The following is a 17,231-nucleotide window of genomic DNA, read 5'->3' as shown; positions in this document are numbered from 1 at the left end:
TAAAGGGGGAGAATCACCTCCCTCAACCTGCTGGCTATGCTTCTCTTGATGCAGCCCAAGTTGGGATTGGCTTTCTGGGCTGCAAGTGCAGTCTGTCGAATTCAGTGAGCTCTATTTCCACATTAGCTGTCTTCTAATGTGGAGAAATGTCCCTTCATATACCACATATGGAATAAGGAGAGAAGTTCTCAGCCAAAACAATAGGGAAATGGCTTTGATAACGATTGTGTGCTACTCCCTTCAGAAGCAGTAGTGTGTTGAAATAATGTGTCTTTCACTTTGGAAAGACTTCTTGAATGCTGATAAAATGGCCACCTACCAAGCACTGAGTTCTCTTGAGTAAGAATCATGTGTTTAAGGAAAGATTTGGCCAAACCAATAATAACTCCATCAAAAGCTGAACAAAAGTTGCACTTCCAGCAAACAAACAGAAACAGTCAAAATTTACAGCACCCAGCATCTGTAGAAGGCTCTCATGGCCTGGTTAGAGTAGGAAGTACTGAGATGGACACAGCACAAATGTTTACTTAGATCTTTCTGCATTGCCTATGTAACACTTGAAGCAGACATCTGCAATGCCCTTCTGTCTGTCTGTCAGCCAGACCAACATCGAAAAGGACAACTGATAACTAAACTCCATGCTTGCGCATTGGTCATGGTGTTTCCAAGCCAAGATGTGCAATCTATTAATAGGCTAAAATTTGGGGAAGAGGGGAGAGAGGGGGGGGGAGGAAGGGGGGCGGAGTGGGGAATCTCTTTTTCTTTTCCAGTCTGAGAAAACTAGTGTGGGATACCTGGAATGTGACCGAAGCATGTGGTGTGTGACACACACTGGAAAGAACTCTGGAGTCGCTCAGGAACAAAGCTATAAAACTGAGGAACAGGCACAGTGGACACTGAGTCACCTAGCAGGGAAATTCCTTCAAAACTCTTCAGTTGTTGGTTTTGTTGTTTTTTTTTTTTTCCTTTTTATTTCCATACCCTATTCTAGGCCAGCTGTTATTTCATGTTTGCCAGAATTCATTGCACCACCCCTGTGGTGGTGGAAGTGTTTCTATGCAACTATATAGGTTGGACTTGATGACCTTGAAGGTCTTTTCCAACCTGGTCTGGTCCATTCCATTCCATTCCATTCCATTCCATTCCATTCCATTCCATTCCATTCCATTCCATTCCATCCTATTCTATTTTTATGCTACTTATTGAGTAGGCTTTTCCCTTGTATGAATGGTCAACCAAGTAAAGTGTATTACTTATGCCTTCAAACTAAACTTATTCACATCACTTGTGGACAACATCCTGGTGTTTCTGCTGCTGGGAGAAAGGACAGGCAGTCTACTCAAAGTATAGTTTCATGACAGAACATCTCTGCTGCCAGTGCCAGTTAAGAAGTTTTCTCGCCCTCCCCAGATTCTAGTGCAGGAACACATACCCTTTCTGACCCACAGCAAGCCAGTTTAAAATCACAGAATTGTCAGGGTTGGAAGGGACCTCAAAGATCACCTAATTCCATCCCCCCTGCCTGCTATGGGCAAGAACACTTTCCACTAGATCAGGTGGCCCAGCGGTACACCTGGCCTGGCCTTGAAAGCATACGGGGATGAGGCTTCCACCACCTCCCTAGGCAGCCTGTTCCAGTGTCTCACCACCTTCATGGTGAACAACTTCTTCCTAATGTCTAATCTAAATCTCCCCTCCTCTAGCTTGGATCCATTCCCTCTAGTCCTATCCCTAGAAGAAAACTCTCTAGTAGGCCCCCTTCAGATACTGGAAGACCACAATGAGGTCTCCTTGGAGCCTTCTCTTCTCCACACTGAAGACTATGTAAGACCATGATGGAGACTCTAACTGTTATTTCAGGAAGGAGTTAAAAATCTGTGTTCTGAACATCCTATGTGCTAGACAGTAGTTGTAGTTTAGACTAGAAAAGGGTAGATTCAGAAGGGACTTCAGGGAGAAGATCCTTACTGTGAGTTGGAGTCTCCATCTCAAAACTATAGAAACTTAAGCAAGACTGCTGAAGTAGAATCATAGAATCAATAAGGTTGGAAAAGACCTCAAAGATCATCAAGTCCAACCTGTCACCCAACACCTCATGACTGCTAAACCATGGCACCAAGTGCTACATCCAAACCCTTCTTGAACACCTCCAGGGATGGTGACTCCACCACCTCCCCAGGCTGTACATTCCAATAGCTAACAACTCTCTCTGGGAAGAACTTTCTCTTCACCTCAAGCCTAAACTTCCCCTGGCGCAGCTTGAGACTGTGTCCTCTTGTTCTGGTGCTGGTTGCCTGGAAGAAGAGACCAACCCCCTCCTGGCTACAACCTCCCTTCAGGTAATTGTAAACAACAATAAGGTCTCCCCTGAGCATCCTCCTCTCCAGGCTAAGCAACCCCAGCTCCCTCAGCCTCTCCTCACAGGGCTGTGCTCCAGGCCCCTCCCCAGCCTTGTTGCCTTTCTCTGGACACATTCAAGAGTCTCAATGTCCTTTTTAAACTGGGGTCCCAGAACTGGACACAATACATAAGGTGTGGCTCAGTACAGGGGTACAATGACCTCCCTGCTCCTGCTGGCCACACTATTTCTGATGCAGGCCAGGATGCCATTGGCCTTCTTGGCCACCTGGGCACACTGCTGGCTCATGCCTACCCTACGGTCAACCAGCACCCCCAGGTCCCTTTCTGCCTGGCTGCTCTCAGCCACTCTGACCCCAGCCTGTAGCAGTGCATGGGGTTGTTGTGACAAAAGTGCAGCACCCAGTACTTGGATTTGTTGAATGTCATCATGCTGGACTCTGCCCATCTGTCCAGCCTTCCAAAGTCCCTCTGGAGAGCCCTTCTACCCTCTAACAGATCAACTCCTGCTCCCAACTTGGTGTCATCTGCAAATTTACTAATGACTGACTTAATCACCTCATCCAGGTCATCAATAAAGATATTGAACAGGATGGGGCCCAGTAGAGAGAACCCCCCCCGGCCACAACAACAGAATCAGGAAGTGGACATGACATCTCTGTATACCCCACCATTTGGCTCCTGACTTTTCTGGATCTCTCTTTTTTTTCCCTGCTTGAAAATTTTCTCAGGGCAGGATTCAGGAATTTATTGCAACCATCTGGGACACCTGGGTGGAATTAGTGCTCAGCAGCAGCAGCAGCAGGGTTGAGGCTGCTGTGCATCCAGAGATCCTAGAGATTTCTACCATGTTTCTGCCTGACAGCATGCAGGCACATACACTGTCCAAACAGTCTCCAGAAGAAAACACATCAGTGCTAAATCCAGATATGTGGAAAGTGCTCCAAATGGAGCGACATGGAAGCCAAGAAGGGCTCCTGGCAGAAGACAACCCCTCTTGGAACAACTTGCCAAAAGGCTGAAAACCTTTTGTTATTAAAATTTTAAGAGGAGAAAATAAAGCAGCTACAGAACCTCAGCTAAATTACGATGCAAGGCAGGAAAGAGAAAAAATTCCATTAGGAGGATCAACCAGTTGTGCACCCAGAGAACAAAGAAAGGAGCTTCTCTCAGAGGTCACAGCAGATGATTTTACCTGAACTGGAGATAAGGAACAAGACTGTCCAACAGACTGATTATAAAGGTGTTTGTGAAAACAGCTGGTAAGAGCATGCAAGAGCCCTAAATCAGACCCTGAATGCTGAGCTGGTTCTAATACCTGGGGGTATTGGTTGAAAGTTGACTGAACATGAGTGAGCAGTGTCCAGAGCAGGGCAGCAAGGCTGGAGAAGGGCCTGGACACATGGCCTTTGAGGAGCATCTGAGGGAGCTGGGGTTGTTTAGCCTATAGAAGAGGAGGCTGAGGAGAGACCTCATTGTTCTCTACAACAACCCAAAGGGAGGTTGGAGGAAGAAGGGGACAGCCAAGAAAGCCAATGGCAAGCTGGCTTGGAGAAGAAACACTGTGGCCAGCAGGGACAGGGAGGTGATCATCCCCCTGTGCCCAGCACTGGTGAGGCCACACCTCGAGTGTGGTGCTCAGTTCTGGGCCACTCACTGCAGAAAAGGACATTGAGGAGCCAGAGCATGTCCAGAGAAGGGCAACAAGGCTGGAGATGGGCCTGGAGCACCTGGCCTGTGAGGAGCATCTGAGGGAGCTGGGGGTGTTTAGCCTGGAGAAGAGGAGGCTGAGGAGAGACCTCATTGCTCTCTACAACCACCCAAAGGGAGGATGGAGCTAGAAGCAGACACCCTCTTCTCCTTGGTGGCATGTGACAGGACCAGAGGAAATGGTTCCAAGCTGTGCCAGGCGGAGTTCAAGCTGAATGTTAGGAAATATTTCTTCTCTGAGAGGGTTCTCAAACATTGGAATGGGCTGCCCAGGGCAGTGCTGGAGTCACCATCCTGGAAGAGTTTAAGTAGCCTGGGGACCTCATGCTTAGTGACGTGATTTAATGTTGACCCTTCAGGGCTGGCTTGAGGGTTGGACTGGATGATCTTGAAAGTCTCTTCTAGCCAAATACATTCTGTTATTCTGGGATGTTCTGTGATTCTCTTTGTGTCCACATCTGCAAACGTCCCTCTTTCAGTTTGGAACATTTTGTACCAGATCAGTAAGACCTGGAAACAACTAGAAAGCCGCAGCCTAGGTTTTGATTTCTGTAAGAGACTTCTTCATACCCTCTAGCAATTAATGCAGTCATCAACATTCACCAAAAAACAACTAAGAAACTATGACTCAGAGCCTTTTTGCCTGAAAGTGTAATGAATAGGATGGAATGGAATGGGATGGGATGGGATGGAATGGAATGGGATGGGATGGAATGGAATGGAATGGAATGGAATAGAATAGAATAGAATAGAATAGAATAGAATAGAATAGAATAGAATAGAATAGAATAGAATAGAATAGAATAGAATAGAATAGAATAGGTTGGAAATTACCTTTGAGATCAACAAGTTCAACCTGTCACCCAACACCATCTCACCAACTAAACCATGGCACCAAGCACCCCATCCAGTCTCCTCCTAAACACCTCCAGTGGTGGTGACTCCACCACCTCCCTGGGCAGCACATTCCAATGGCCAATCTCTCTTTCTGTGAAGAGCTTCTTCCTCACATCCAGCCTAAACTTCCCCTGGCAGAGCTTGAGACTGTGTCCTCTTGTTCTGGTGCTGCTTGCCTGGGAGAAGAGACCAACCCCCACCTGGCTACAACCTCCCTTCAGGGAGTTGTAGACAGCAAGAAGGTCTCCCCTGAGCCTCCTCTTCTCCAGGCTAAGCAACCCCAGCTCCCTCAGCCTCTCCTCACAGGGCTGTGCTTCAGACCCCTCCCCAGCTTTGTTGCCCTTCTCTGGACACCTTCCAGCAGCTCAACATCCTTCCTAAACTGAGGGGCCTGGAACCAGACACAGTACTCACGGTGTGGCCTAACCAGTGTCATGAGAGCAGAGAGGGAAGAAAGAGGAAGAGAGTGACTTTGCAGATGTTTTTATAGGGTGCAGGATATTATGGGTATGAAATACCCAATTTCTTGTGCCCACCTACGGGGCTGGGCTCTTGGGACACTGGAGGTGTAACCTATGTTACAGCAGCAGGAGGCACCCAGCCTAAACTGCCACACTTATCTTCAATTTAAAGAAGCAAAAAGTCAAGCCTTACACCCACAAAGAAATAAATCAAGAACAAGCCACGCACTGAGCTGCATAGATTCACAAACTTCATTACTTCCATTCCAAGCAACTGTCACAATACAACTGCAAGGGCATAATTTGTGGCAGAGGATTTGGAATATAAACTGAACACAAAGCCTTTGTTTACTTACTGTAATGCACAGAACAATAGCAGCATAATAAGTACACGTGTAATGTGACTGAGACAGCAATTAAAGCTGACTACCCACCAGCTAGATGTGCAAGCAACATGATGCTGGTTTGTCACAGAATCAGGAAGTCATAGAATTGATTTGGCTGGAAAAGACTTCTAATTAGGGTCATGAGGATGATCCAAGGGCTGGAGCTGGGGTTCTTCAGTCTGGAGGAGAGAAGGCTCTGAGGAGACCTTCTTGTGGCCTTCCAGTATCTGAAGGGGGCTACAAGAAAGCTGGGGAGGGGCTTTTTGGGGTGTCAGGTAGTGAATGTTGTTAGGAACAAGTTCTTTAGCATGAGGGTGGTAGAACACTGCAACAGATTGCCCAGGGAGGTAGTTGTGGCCCCATCCCTGGAGATATTCAAGATCAGGATGGACAAGGCTTTGAGCAACCTGATCTAGTGTGAGATGTCCCTGCAGGACTGCAGGAGGGTTTTCCTCACATGTGAAATTCTCCTGCCCCTTAATAATCCTTGTGGCCCTTCATATCATAGTATCATAGTATCATTCAGGGTTGGAAGGGACCACAAGGATCATCCAGTTCCAACCCCCCTGCCATGGGCAGGGACACCCCACACTAGGTCAGGCTGGCCAGAGCCTCAGCCAGCCTGGCCTTAAACACCTCCAGGGACAGGGCCCCAACCACCTCCCTGGACAACCCATTCCAGGGCTTCACCACTCTCATGGGGAAGAACCTCCTCCTCACCTCCAGCCTGAATCTCCCCACCTCCAGCTTCATTCCATTCCCCCTAGTCCTATCACTCCCTGAGATCCTGAGCAGTCCCTCCCCAGCCTTCCTGTAGCCCCCTTCAGATACTGGAAGGCCACAATTAGGTCACCTGGGAGCCTCCTCTTCTGCAGACTGAACAGTCCCAACTCCTTCAGTCTGTCCTCACAGGAGAGGAGCTCCAGCCCTCTGCTCATCCTTGTGGCCCTTCTCTGGACACGCTCCAGCACCTCCAGATCTCTCTTGTAATAGGGGCTCCAGAACTGGAGGCAGTACTCCAGGTGGGGTCTCCCCAGGGCTGGGTAGAGGGGGAGGATCACCTCCCTCGACCTGCTGGCCACACTTCTGCTGCAGCCCAGGATCTGATTGGCTTTGCAGGCTGCAAGTGCACACTGAGAGCTCATGTTGAGCTTTTTGTCCCCCAGCACCCCCAACTCTCTCTCCTCAGGGCTGCTTTCCAGCCAGTCCCTGCCCAGCCTGTATTTGTGCCTGGGATTGCCTCTACCCAGATGCAGGACCCTGCACTTGCTCTTATTGAACTTCATGAGGTTGGCTTGTGCCCACCTCTCCAGCCTGTCCAGGTCCCTCTGGATGGCCTCCCTTCCCTCCAGCGTGTCTGCTGCACCACACAGCTTGGTGTCATCAGCAAACTTGCTGAGGGTGCACTCAATGCCACTGTCCATGGCACCCACAAAGATGTTGAACAAACCTGGTCCCAGGACTGATCCCTGAGGGACTCCGCTTGTCACTGGCCTCCAGTGGGACATGGAGCCATTGACAGCCACTCTTTGGGTGAGGCCATCAAGCCAGTTCCTTATCCATCTAGTGGTCCACCCATCACACCCATGTGTCACCAGTTTGGAGACCAGGATGTGGTGCGGGACAGTGTCGAAGGCTTTGCTCAGGTCCAGGTAAATGACATAAGATGCTCACCCCTCATCTATTAATTTTGTCACCTGCTCATAGAAGGCCACCAGGTTGGTCAGGCAGGATTTGCCCTTGGCAAAGCCATGCTGACTGTTCCCAAGCACCTCTTCACTTTTCTTCTGAGCCAGTAGTGACTCCAGGAGGATCTGCTCCATGATCAGAGGTGAGACTGACTGGCCTGTAGTTCCCTGGTTCCTCCTTCTTACCCTTTTTGAAGATGGGGGCAATGTTTCCCCTTTTCCAGTCTGTGGGGACTGCCCCAGACTGCCATGACTTTTAAAATATAATATGTTGTATGTCTAATATGTCCATGTCGCTACTACACTGAAGAGCCCAGCACTAGACACAGTACTCCTACTGCGACCTCACTAGTGCTGAGCACAGGGAAAGGATCACCTCCACTGGAAGCAGCCAAAGGTGCCATTCACCTTCTTCCAACCCAAACTATTCATAGAATCATAGAATCAATAAGGTTGGAAAAGACCTCAGAGATCATTAAGTCCAACCTGTCACCCAACACCTCATGACTAACTAAACCATGGCTCCAAGTGCCACATCCAATCCCTTCTTGAACACCTCCAAGGATGGGGACTCCACCACCTCCCTGGGCTGCGCATTCCAATGGCCAGCAACTCTTTCTGTCAAGAAATTTCTGCTCACCTCCAGCCTAAACTTCCCCTGGCACAGCTTGAGACTGTGTCCTCTTGTTCTGGTGCTGGTTGCCTGGAAGAAGAGACCAGCCCCCACCTGACTACAACCTCCCTTCAGGGAGTTGTATAGAGCAAGAAGGTCTGCCCTGAGCCTCCTCTTGTCCAGGTTAAACAACCCCAGCTCCCTCAGCCTCTCCTTGTAGGGCTGTGCTCCACCAGCCTTGTTGCCTTCTCTGGACACGTTCAAGTGTCTCAGTATCCTTAAATTGATGGGCCCAGAATTGGACACAGGACTCAAGGTGATTTCTGTTCTATGATTCTAAGTCAGTAATGGTTATCTATGGAGAAGGGAGCACAGTGTCACTTCATAAACACCTCAGCACATCAGGAGATGCTGTATGTATAAAACAACTATTCAGCTATGCATGCAGCATTTTCTCTCATAAGAGACTCTGTAAGCTCCTACACATATGGAGTAATGTATTTAATACAATACTATGAATTAACCCTCCAGTTAGTTTGGAAGAACCTTTTTCTTCCTGTGTCATTTCACACCTGTTGTGACTTGCTCTTTTGGGGTTTCTTTATTTGCAAATGAAATGTCTGCCCAAGTTTTTCCCTGGAGGAGATGTGAGGGCACTCATATTTTACCCCTTTTGAATGTTTTCAGTTTTCACAAGATAATTTGCAGGATTTTCACGATCAGAACAGTGTGAAGCATAAATGCTGGCTTCTTGTAATAGATCACTTTTATTTATGCTTATTAACATGTCAGGGATGCTCCTGTTGCTTTTCAAATGAATATAGCTAAGCCCTTACTACAGAGTCTGTGTGCATTCCATGTGACTAGTAAGTACTTGTGAAGTATTGTCACTGGAAGTGTTGCTGCTGTCTGATAGACGCCATCTAGTGGCTGAAAAGGATGGATAGTGTGCAGTAAGACAAGAAATAGAATGCTTGGGGGTTTTAGTCATATTGTGACTGCATACTTTGAGATAGAAATCTTGCCTCTTGCTGTTTTGAGGCAGTAAGAGTTCACAGAATCAGAGAAAGTTAGGGGCTGGAAGCGACCTCAAAAGATCATTCAGTGCAACTCCCCTGACAGAGCAGCATCACCTAGAGCAGGTCACCCAGGAACATGTCCAGGTAGGTTTTGAACATCTCCAGAGAGGGAGACTCCACAGCCCCCTGGGCAGCCTGTTCCAGTGCTCTGTCACCCTCACAGGGAAAAAAATATTCCTCCTGTCTGCATGGAACTTCCTATGCCTCAACTTCCACCCACTGCCCCTTGTGCTGTCATTGGGCATCACCCAGCAGAGCCTGGCTCCATCCTCTTGGCACTCACTCTTTACATCTTTATAAACATGAATGAGGTCACCCCTTAGTTTCCTCCTCTCCAAGCTAAAGAGCCCTCAGCTCCCTCAGTGTCCCCTCATAAGGAAGACATTCCACTCCTTTCAGCATCTTTGTCGGTATGTGCTGAACCCTTTCAAGCAGTTCCCTGAGGTCCTTCTCGACCTGAGGGGACCAGAACTGGGCACAACTTTCCAGATGCATCCTCACTAGGGCAGAAGAGAAGAGACAGAGAACTGCCCTACCACAACCCTTCCAATACAGATTCACAGAATGTTATGGGCTGTAAGGGACCTAGCAGTGTATCTGAAGGAGCTGGGGATGCTTAGCCTGGAGAAGAGGAGGCTCAGAGGAGAAATTGATGCTGTTTACAACTACCTGAAGGGAGGTTGTAGCCAGGTGGGGGTTGGTCTCTTCTCCCAGGTAAGCAGCACCAGAACAAGAGGACACAGTCTCAAGCTGTGCCAGGGGAGGTTTAGGCTGGATGTTAGGAAGAAGTTCTTCCCAGAAAGAGTGATTGGCCACTGGAATGTGCTGCCCAGGAAGGTGGTGGAGTCACCATCCCTGGAGGTGTTTAGGAGGAGACTGGATGGGGCACTTAGTGCCATGGTTTAGTTGATTAGATGGTGTTGGGTGATAGGTTGGACTAGAAGATCTCAAAGGACTCTTCCAACCTCATTCTTTCTATTCTATTCTATTCTATTCTATTCTATTTTATTCTATTCTATTCTATTCTAGTCTAGTCTAGTCTAGTCTAGTCTAGTCTAGTCTAGTCTAGTCTAGTCTATTCTATTCCATTCCATTCCATTCCATTCCATTCCCAGGGGTGAATAGGTTTTCCAGGGAGGATTTGGAGTCTCCCTCATTAAAAATGTATTTTAAAAATCCAGTCACAGTCACAGAATCACAGAATCAATAAGGTTGGAAAGGTCCTCAGAGATCAGCAAGTTCTACCTGTCACCCAGGACCTCAAGACTACTAAACCATGGCACCAAGTGCTACGTCCAATTGGATCTGGGAAAAGAGACCAACCCCTCCCTGCCTACAACCTCCTTTCTGGTGGTTGTAGAGAGCTGTAAGGTCTCCCCTCCTGGAAGAATGTCATACTTCAGCTTTGTTTGTTTAAAAAAACCCAACAACAAAGCAACAAACAAAACAGTACTGAATTTGCTCCAAAAAAGAGGAATTTCCATTTCCACTGATCAATTTTTATTGGAGAGTGTGGTCACAAAATATGGTGAGTACTCTGAAGCTCATGTTCGTATCATAGGATGATAGGATGATCAGATGCTAGAATGAAAGCATGCTAGAATGATGGAATGAAAGATTGGTAGAATGGTTTGGGTTGGAAGGGACCTCTGCAGCTCATCTAGCCTAACCGCCCTGCAGACAGCAAGGATATACTCCACCAGAGCAGGTTGCTCAGAGCCTTGTGGAGCCCCACTTCGAACATCTCCAGGCATGGGGCCACAACTACCTCCCTGGGCAACCTGTTGCAGTATTTCACAGTATCACCAAGGTTGGAAAAGACTTCAAAGATCATTGAGTCCAACCTGTCACCACAGACCTCATGACTAGACCATGGCACCAAGTGCCACATCCAATCCCCTCTTGAACACCTCCAGGGATGGTGACTCCACCACCTCCCTGGGCTGAACATTCCAATGACGAATGACTCTCTCAGTGAAGAACTTTCTCCTCACCTCCATTCTAAACCTCCCCTGGTGCAGCTTCAGACTGTGTCCTCTTGTTCTCGTGCTGGTTGCCTAAGAGAAGAGACCAACCCCCTCCTGGCTACAACCTCCCTTCAAGGAGTTGTACAGGGCAATGAGATCACCCCTGAGCCTCCTCTTCTCCAGGCTAAGCAACCCCAGCTCCCTCAGCCTCTCCTCACAGGGCTGTGCTCAAGGCCTCTCCCCAGCTTTGTTGCCCTTCTCTGGGCACCTTCAAGTGTCTCAATGTCCTTCCTAAACTGAGGTGCCCAGAACTGGAGACAGTACTCAAGGTGTGGCCTAACCAGTGCTGAGTACAGGGGCACAATGACTTCCCTGCTCCTGCACTACCTTCATGCTAAAGAATTTGTTCTAACACCCAATCTAAATCTCCTTTTCCCTCATTTCAAACCATTGCCTCTCCTTGTATGGAACAGGCCAACTCAGAATGATTCTACAGTGCCTAGTATGTTGTTAGCAAGTACTACAAACATTGTTAAACTGAATGGCTGCAGCAGCTCTCATTTTACCAGACCTGACAGCTCAGCTCAATTCAAGATAGAGGTACATCTGCTTCCATTCCATCTTCATTTGTGTTTTGCTGTCTCCATCATAATGTTTCACTCTACTGATATGATTTCATAGAAATTCTATGGCTTGTATTTCTGTGAGAAAGAAAGAAGAAAAGGACCAGACATGTGCAACTGATTCACTGTTCACAGAGAAGATTTTTCTCCCTTTTATCTTCCATGCTTTGCTTGACTGCTAGTTTGACTGTTACCATGAAGAGAAATGTGGTTTTTATTTTCTGGGTAATGTTAGAGCTCTAAAGTATGTATACCTGAAGAATTACCACTCTTTTCTTCCTGCAGCTGAAATGGGATTTTGCACTTCTGTGCTGTGGTGGAGCTTTGAATTCATTCTCAGTGTGAATTGCTTCTCCCAGAAACAAACCTCAGCCACACTTTGTGCATATTGATAATTTGCTGACATCCTTCTTTCTTAGTTTGCACTCAGCTTTGGGTTTTTTGGTTGTGGTGGCATTGTGTAACATAACAAGTTTAAGTCTAGGCTTTGATGGACAGGAGAAGCAATATTTGTGTTGCTTTATATTCAAAGCATGTTCTGACTGAGTCCATCACCTAATGTGTCCAGCAGTGAAGCCCTCAACACAGGAAGCACAGGGACCTGATGGAGCAGGTCCAGAGGAGGGCCACAAAGATGATCAGAGATCTGGAGCACCCCTGCTACAAGGACAGGCTGAGGGAGCTGGGGTTGTTCAGCCTGGAGAAGAGGAGGCTCTAGGGAGACCTAAGAGCAGCCTTCCAGTATCTGAAGAGGGCTATGAGGCAGCTGCAGAGGGACTGTGCAAAACGCCTGCACTGACAGGATGAGGGGCAATGGTTTGAAATGAGAGCAGATTTAGATTGGATGTTAGGAACAAGTTCTTTGCCATGAGGGTGGTGGAACACAGCAACAGTTATCCCAGGGAGAGAGTTGAGGCCCCGTCCCTGGAGATATTTATGTTCAGGCTTAAGAAGGCTGTGAGCAACCTGCTCTGGTGGAGGATGTCCCTACTGATTGCAGGGATGTTGGACTAGATGGCCTTTGGAGGTCCCTTCCAACCTGAACCAATCTATTATTCTATCATTCTATTGTTCTATCAATCTATGACTTGAAGACAAGCTTCAGATTATTCCAAGCTCCAAGTGCCTCTATATGCTTTTCTTCCTGCAAAGCCTAGAACTGGGAAGACATAGAATCATAGAATCATAGAATCAGTCAGGGTTGGAAGGGACCACAAGGATCATCCAGTTCCAACCCCCCTGCCATGGGCAGGAACACCCCACACTAGATCAGCCTGGCCAGAGACTCATCCAGCCTGGCCTTAAACACCTCCAGGGATGGGGCCTCAACCACCTCCCTGGACAACCCATTCCAGGGCTTCACCACTCTCATGGGGAAGAACTTCCTCCTCACCTCCAGCCTGAATCTCCCCACCTCCAGCTTCATTCCATTCCCCCTAGTCCTATCACTACCTCAGATCCTGAGCAGTCCCTCCCCAGCCTTCTTGTGGTCCCCCTTCAGATACTGGAGGTGTTTAAGACCAGGCTGGACGAGGCTCTGGCCAGCCTGATCTAGTGTGAGGTGTCCCTGCCCATGGTGGGGGAGTTGGAACTAGATGATCCTTGTGGTCCCTTCCAACCCTGACTGATACTATGATGCTATGGTACTATGAATTTTTGTGCAAAGTGCAGATACATCTGCAAGTTTTACTCCTTCTGTAGCCCTGTCACTCTTCTGGTACCATTGTGAACGGACCTACCCAAACATCTGATCTTTCATTTTTATGCAATATAGCCACTTTGGCAGAAAACAACCTGGTAAGATGTGGTTATCTCATAGGGTCTGAACAGCCCTCCCTAATGCTTGCCTCAGGGACAAACCTAATCAGAGCAGACTTAAGTTTTGGGAGGTATGTCTATGTATCTATATACCTATGTATCTGTATATCTATGTATCTATATACCTATAAATCTATGCATCTATACATCTATGTCTCTATACCTGAAGGGGGGTTGTAGCCAGGTGGGGGTTGGTCTCTTCTCCCAGACAACGAACACCAGAACAAGAGGACATAATCTCAAGCTGTGCCAGGGGAGGGTTAGGCTGGATGTGAGGAAGAAGTTCTTCACTGAAAGAGTGATTGGCCATTGGAATGTGCTGCCCAGGGAGGTGGTGGAGTCACCATCACCAGAAGTGTTTAAGAAGAGAGTGGATGAGGCACTTGGTGCCATGGTTTAGTTGATTAGATGGTGTGGGGTGATAGGTTAGATCTCGAGGTTCTTTTCCAACCTGGTCTATTCCACTCCATTCCATTCCATTCCATTCCATTCCATTCCATTCCATTCCATTCCATTCCATTCCATTCCATTCTACACATCTATGCATCTATACATCCATATAGCTATATATCTATGGTTTTATAGATATATATATCACCCGACTCCATGTTGAGGCAGCTGACCCAGCAGGTCAGTCCATACCCATATACACCTTTACTGAAAGCCAGGTTTCAAAGCAAGGTGCGTTGAAGCCTGCCCCTTGTATACAGCCAGAGCAGTGAGCTGAGCTTTGAGCTCCCTCCCTCCCTCTGCAAGGCTCACCTGACTATCACCAGCTTCCATCATAAGGCTGCAGAGAGAAAAGAAACCTCCACCATAGCAGATGTGCAGGGGAACATCCAGCTCCTCATGCCTGGAGAATGATTATGCTATGAGCTTTTCTGTCTGCTAAAGCAACTGCTAGGTCACAGAATCACAGCATCAGGTCAGGTGGTTATTTATAACCTTCTGAGTAAGACATCATTTACAGCATGGGGTCTGCACAGTGTTACAATGAGGAGCTTTTCTCTGCCTGACAGTTTGATTCTTTACTTAACAGAAATGCCTTTTTAGTGGAAACCAAGTATGCTTCAGGCTTATCCATTGAATAGTGTGGCCAGCAGGAGCAGGGAAGCCATTCTGCCCCTGTACTCAGCACTGGTTAGGCCATACTTTGAGTACTATGTCCAGTTCTGGGCCCCTCAGTGTAAGAAAGATGTTGAGTTGCTTGAATGTGTCCAGAGAAGGGCAACAAAGATGTGGAGGGGTCTGGAGCACAGCCCTGTGAGGAGAGGCTGAGAGAGCTGGGGTTGCTTAACCTGGAGAAGAGGATGTGTTCACTGGAAGTGTTTAAAAAGGGACTGGATGAGGCACTTGGTGCCATGGTTTAGTTGCTTAGATGGTGTTGGGTGATAGGTTGGACTTAATGATCTCGAAGGTCCTTTCCAACCTGGCTAATTCTTATTCTGTATTCTATTTATAGTCCTGTATTTATTCCACTATGTACCATTGAGGTGCTCCTCAATTTTAAGGTCTGCTTTCTCTTTGAGGGAAGAGGCAGCTTGCTTAATTTTTCTTTGGTCTATTATTGATTAGTGTGTTTACAGTGTTGTGCTTTCCCTTTTAGTCTGGTGAATTACTGGAGTATTCTGAGACAACACTGACTCATGGGACTCTGGAGAGGGCTCCCTTATGCCAGGTGCATAATGACAAGTGAAAGCCAGTCATGCCTGTGAAATACATAAATGACTCAGCTCCCATACAGAAATATGGAAACCCTGTGCAATTCCTCCCTGGCTGGCTTTAGCAGGCATATCTTCAACATTCACAATGACTTTGATCACTTCAGGGATCTGCTGGCCAAAATATTGTGGGACAAAGCCCTAGAGGGAAGAGCAGCCCAGGACAGCTAGAAGGATCACCTTCTTCGTGCCCAGGAGCGAGGTACACCCACAAAGAGGAGAGCAGGAAAGAATGCTAGGAAAGAATGCTGGAGGTGGTGGAGGCCTCATCCCTGGAGGTTTTTAAGGCCAGGCTGGATGTGGCTCTGAGCAACCTGATCTAGTGTGAGGTGTCCAGGCCCATGGCAGGGGGGTTGGTAGTAGATGATCCTTGAGGTGCCTTCCAACCCTGACAGTTCTGTGATTCTGTGAAAGATGCTGAGGTTATACTGAAGGAGTTCTTTTTTAGGAACAAGAGAGAACATCTTTAAACCTAAGAAACTGCAGTAACAGAACAAACATAACAATAAGGAGGAAAGTGCCTATGAGCTCCACCAGTAGCTTTGATGATAGTCCATCCATCTCCTTTCCAAACCTCTACTGACAATGTACCTGAGTCAATAATCTGAGTATGTCTTCTTGCTACAACCCTTCTGCACTTTGAGTCCAACATATTTTTTATAGCTCCAAGGAGCTCTGCCACAAAGATTAGTTCCCAGCGTGGGGTACATTCAGCTTACAGTTTGCCATCACTAAATCACTAGGTACAGTGGGGAAGTGCTATAGCAGCATCCACTAAGCCTTGATGTTGTGTTTTCTGCCAGTTTTTACAGCAGAAAGCTTCCTGGAAGGAGCCAGAAGCAAGTGGACCCTGCAGCTTTGTCCTAGCTCCTGAGAAAGGAATATTCATTATAATTCTTTCCTCTTTCCAGTGTCTGCATGATCTCATTACCTCCTCACAGTCCCAGTTTATTTATGAATGGATTTTATATCACGTATGTCCACTAAGTGGGCTCCATGTTAGATGCTTGATGTTGGGACATTGCTTTTCAGCTGCAGTTGTAGGGAGTTTCCCCTCCAGCCTCGGGACATCTCATCACAGTGCTCCAGCCGGGGTTTATTGCAAAGCACAGGAGTTTTTTTCTTGTGGTGCACAAATCATTGAAGAATTACTCTGCTGGATGCAGGCCTGTGACTGGAGTGAGATGATTTACTTACAGTTCTGCATGTCATAGACTTTCTCAGTCCTGTAGGAAGTGATTCTCTGTCTGTTTTGGCAAGAGTTTGGTCTTATTTATTATTGCTTGTATGAGATGGAATGTTAAGCCAGTAGGCTTGTATTGCAGTGATGAGGAAAAACAGATCCCTGCTTTCCTGATAAACATAATTCCCAGGCTTCAGGTCACTGTCTGAGTGCTAAGATCCTCATCACCATCCAGACTGCTCACTCCACTGAGATTTTCAAAGGCTAGATCCAGCCAAAGATGTACACATCTACATCAGGGCAGATAGGCAGAGTCCAACAGGATGGCATTCAACAAGTCCAAGTGCCAGGTGCTGCACTTTGGCCACAACAACCACATGCAGAGCTACAGGCTGGGGTCAGAGTGGCTGAGAGCAGCCAAACAGAGAGGGACCTGGGGGGACTGGTTGATAGTAGGCTGAACATGACCCTGCAGTATGCCTGGGTGGCCAAGAAGGCCAATGGCATCCTGGCCTGGATCAGGAAGAGTGTGGCCAGCAGGAGCAGGGAGGTCATTGTGCTGTGGACTCAGCATTGGTTAGGCCACACCTTGAGTCCTGTGTCCAGTTCTGGGCCCCTCAATTTCAGAAGGACATTGAGACTCTTGAACATGTCCAGAGAAAGGCAAGGAGGCTGGGGAGAGGCCTTGAGCACAGCCCTGTGAGGAGAGGCTGAGGGAGCTGGGGTT

The 17,231-nt window shown here is 47.6% G+C and overlaps 1 protein-coding gene across 2 annotated transcripts in view; it reads right to left on the bottom strand.

The window, feature by feature from the left end:
• The window catches only part of ANO2 (anoctamin 2), a 130,437-nt gene that overhangs the window by 72,047 nt on the left and 41,159 nt on the right, over positions 1 to 17,231 (bottom strand). The gene's annotated exons all lie outside the window — the stretch shown is intronic.

Source organism: Melanerpes formicivorus, unplaced genomic scaffold (assembly GCF_026170545.1).
Source record: "Melanerpes formicivorus ecotype bairdi unplaced genomic scaffold, bMelFor1.0.p_v2 SCAF_54, whole genome shotgun sequence".
NCBI lineage: Eukaryota > Metazoa > Chordata > Aves > Piciformes > Picidae > Melanerpes > Melanerpes formicivorus.
This window is presented reverse-complemented; position numbering and strand designations above follow the sequence as displayed.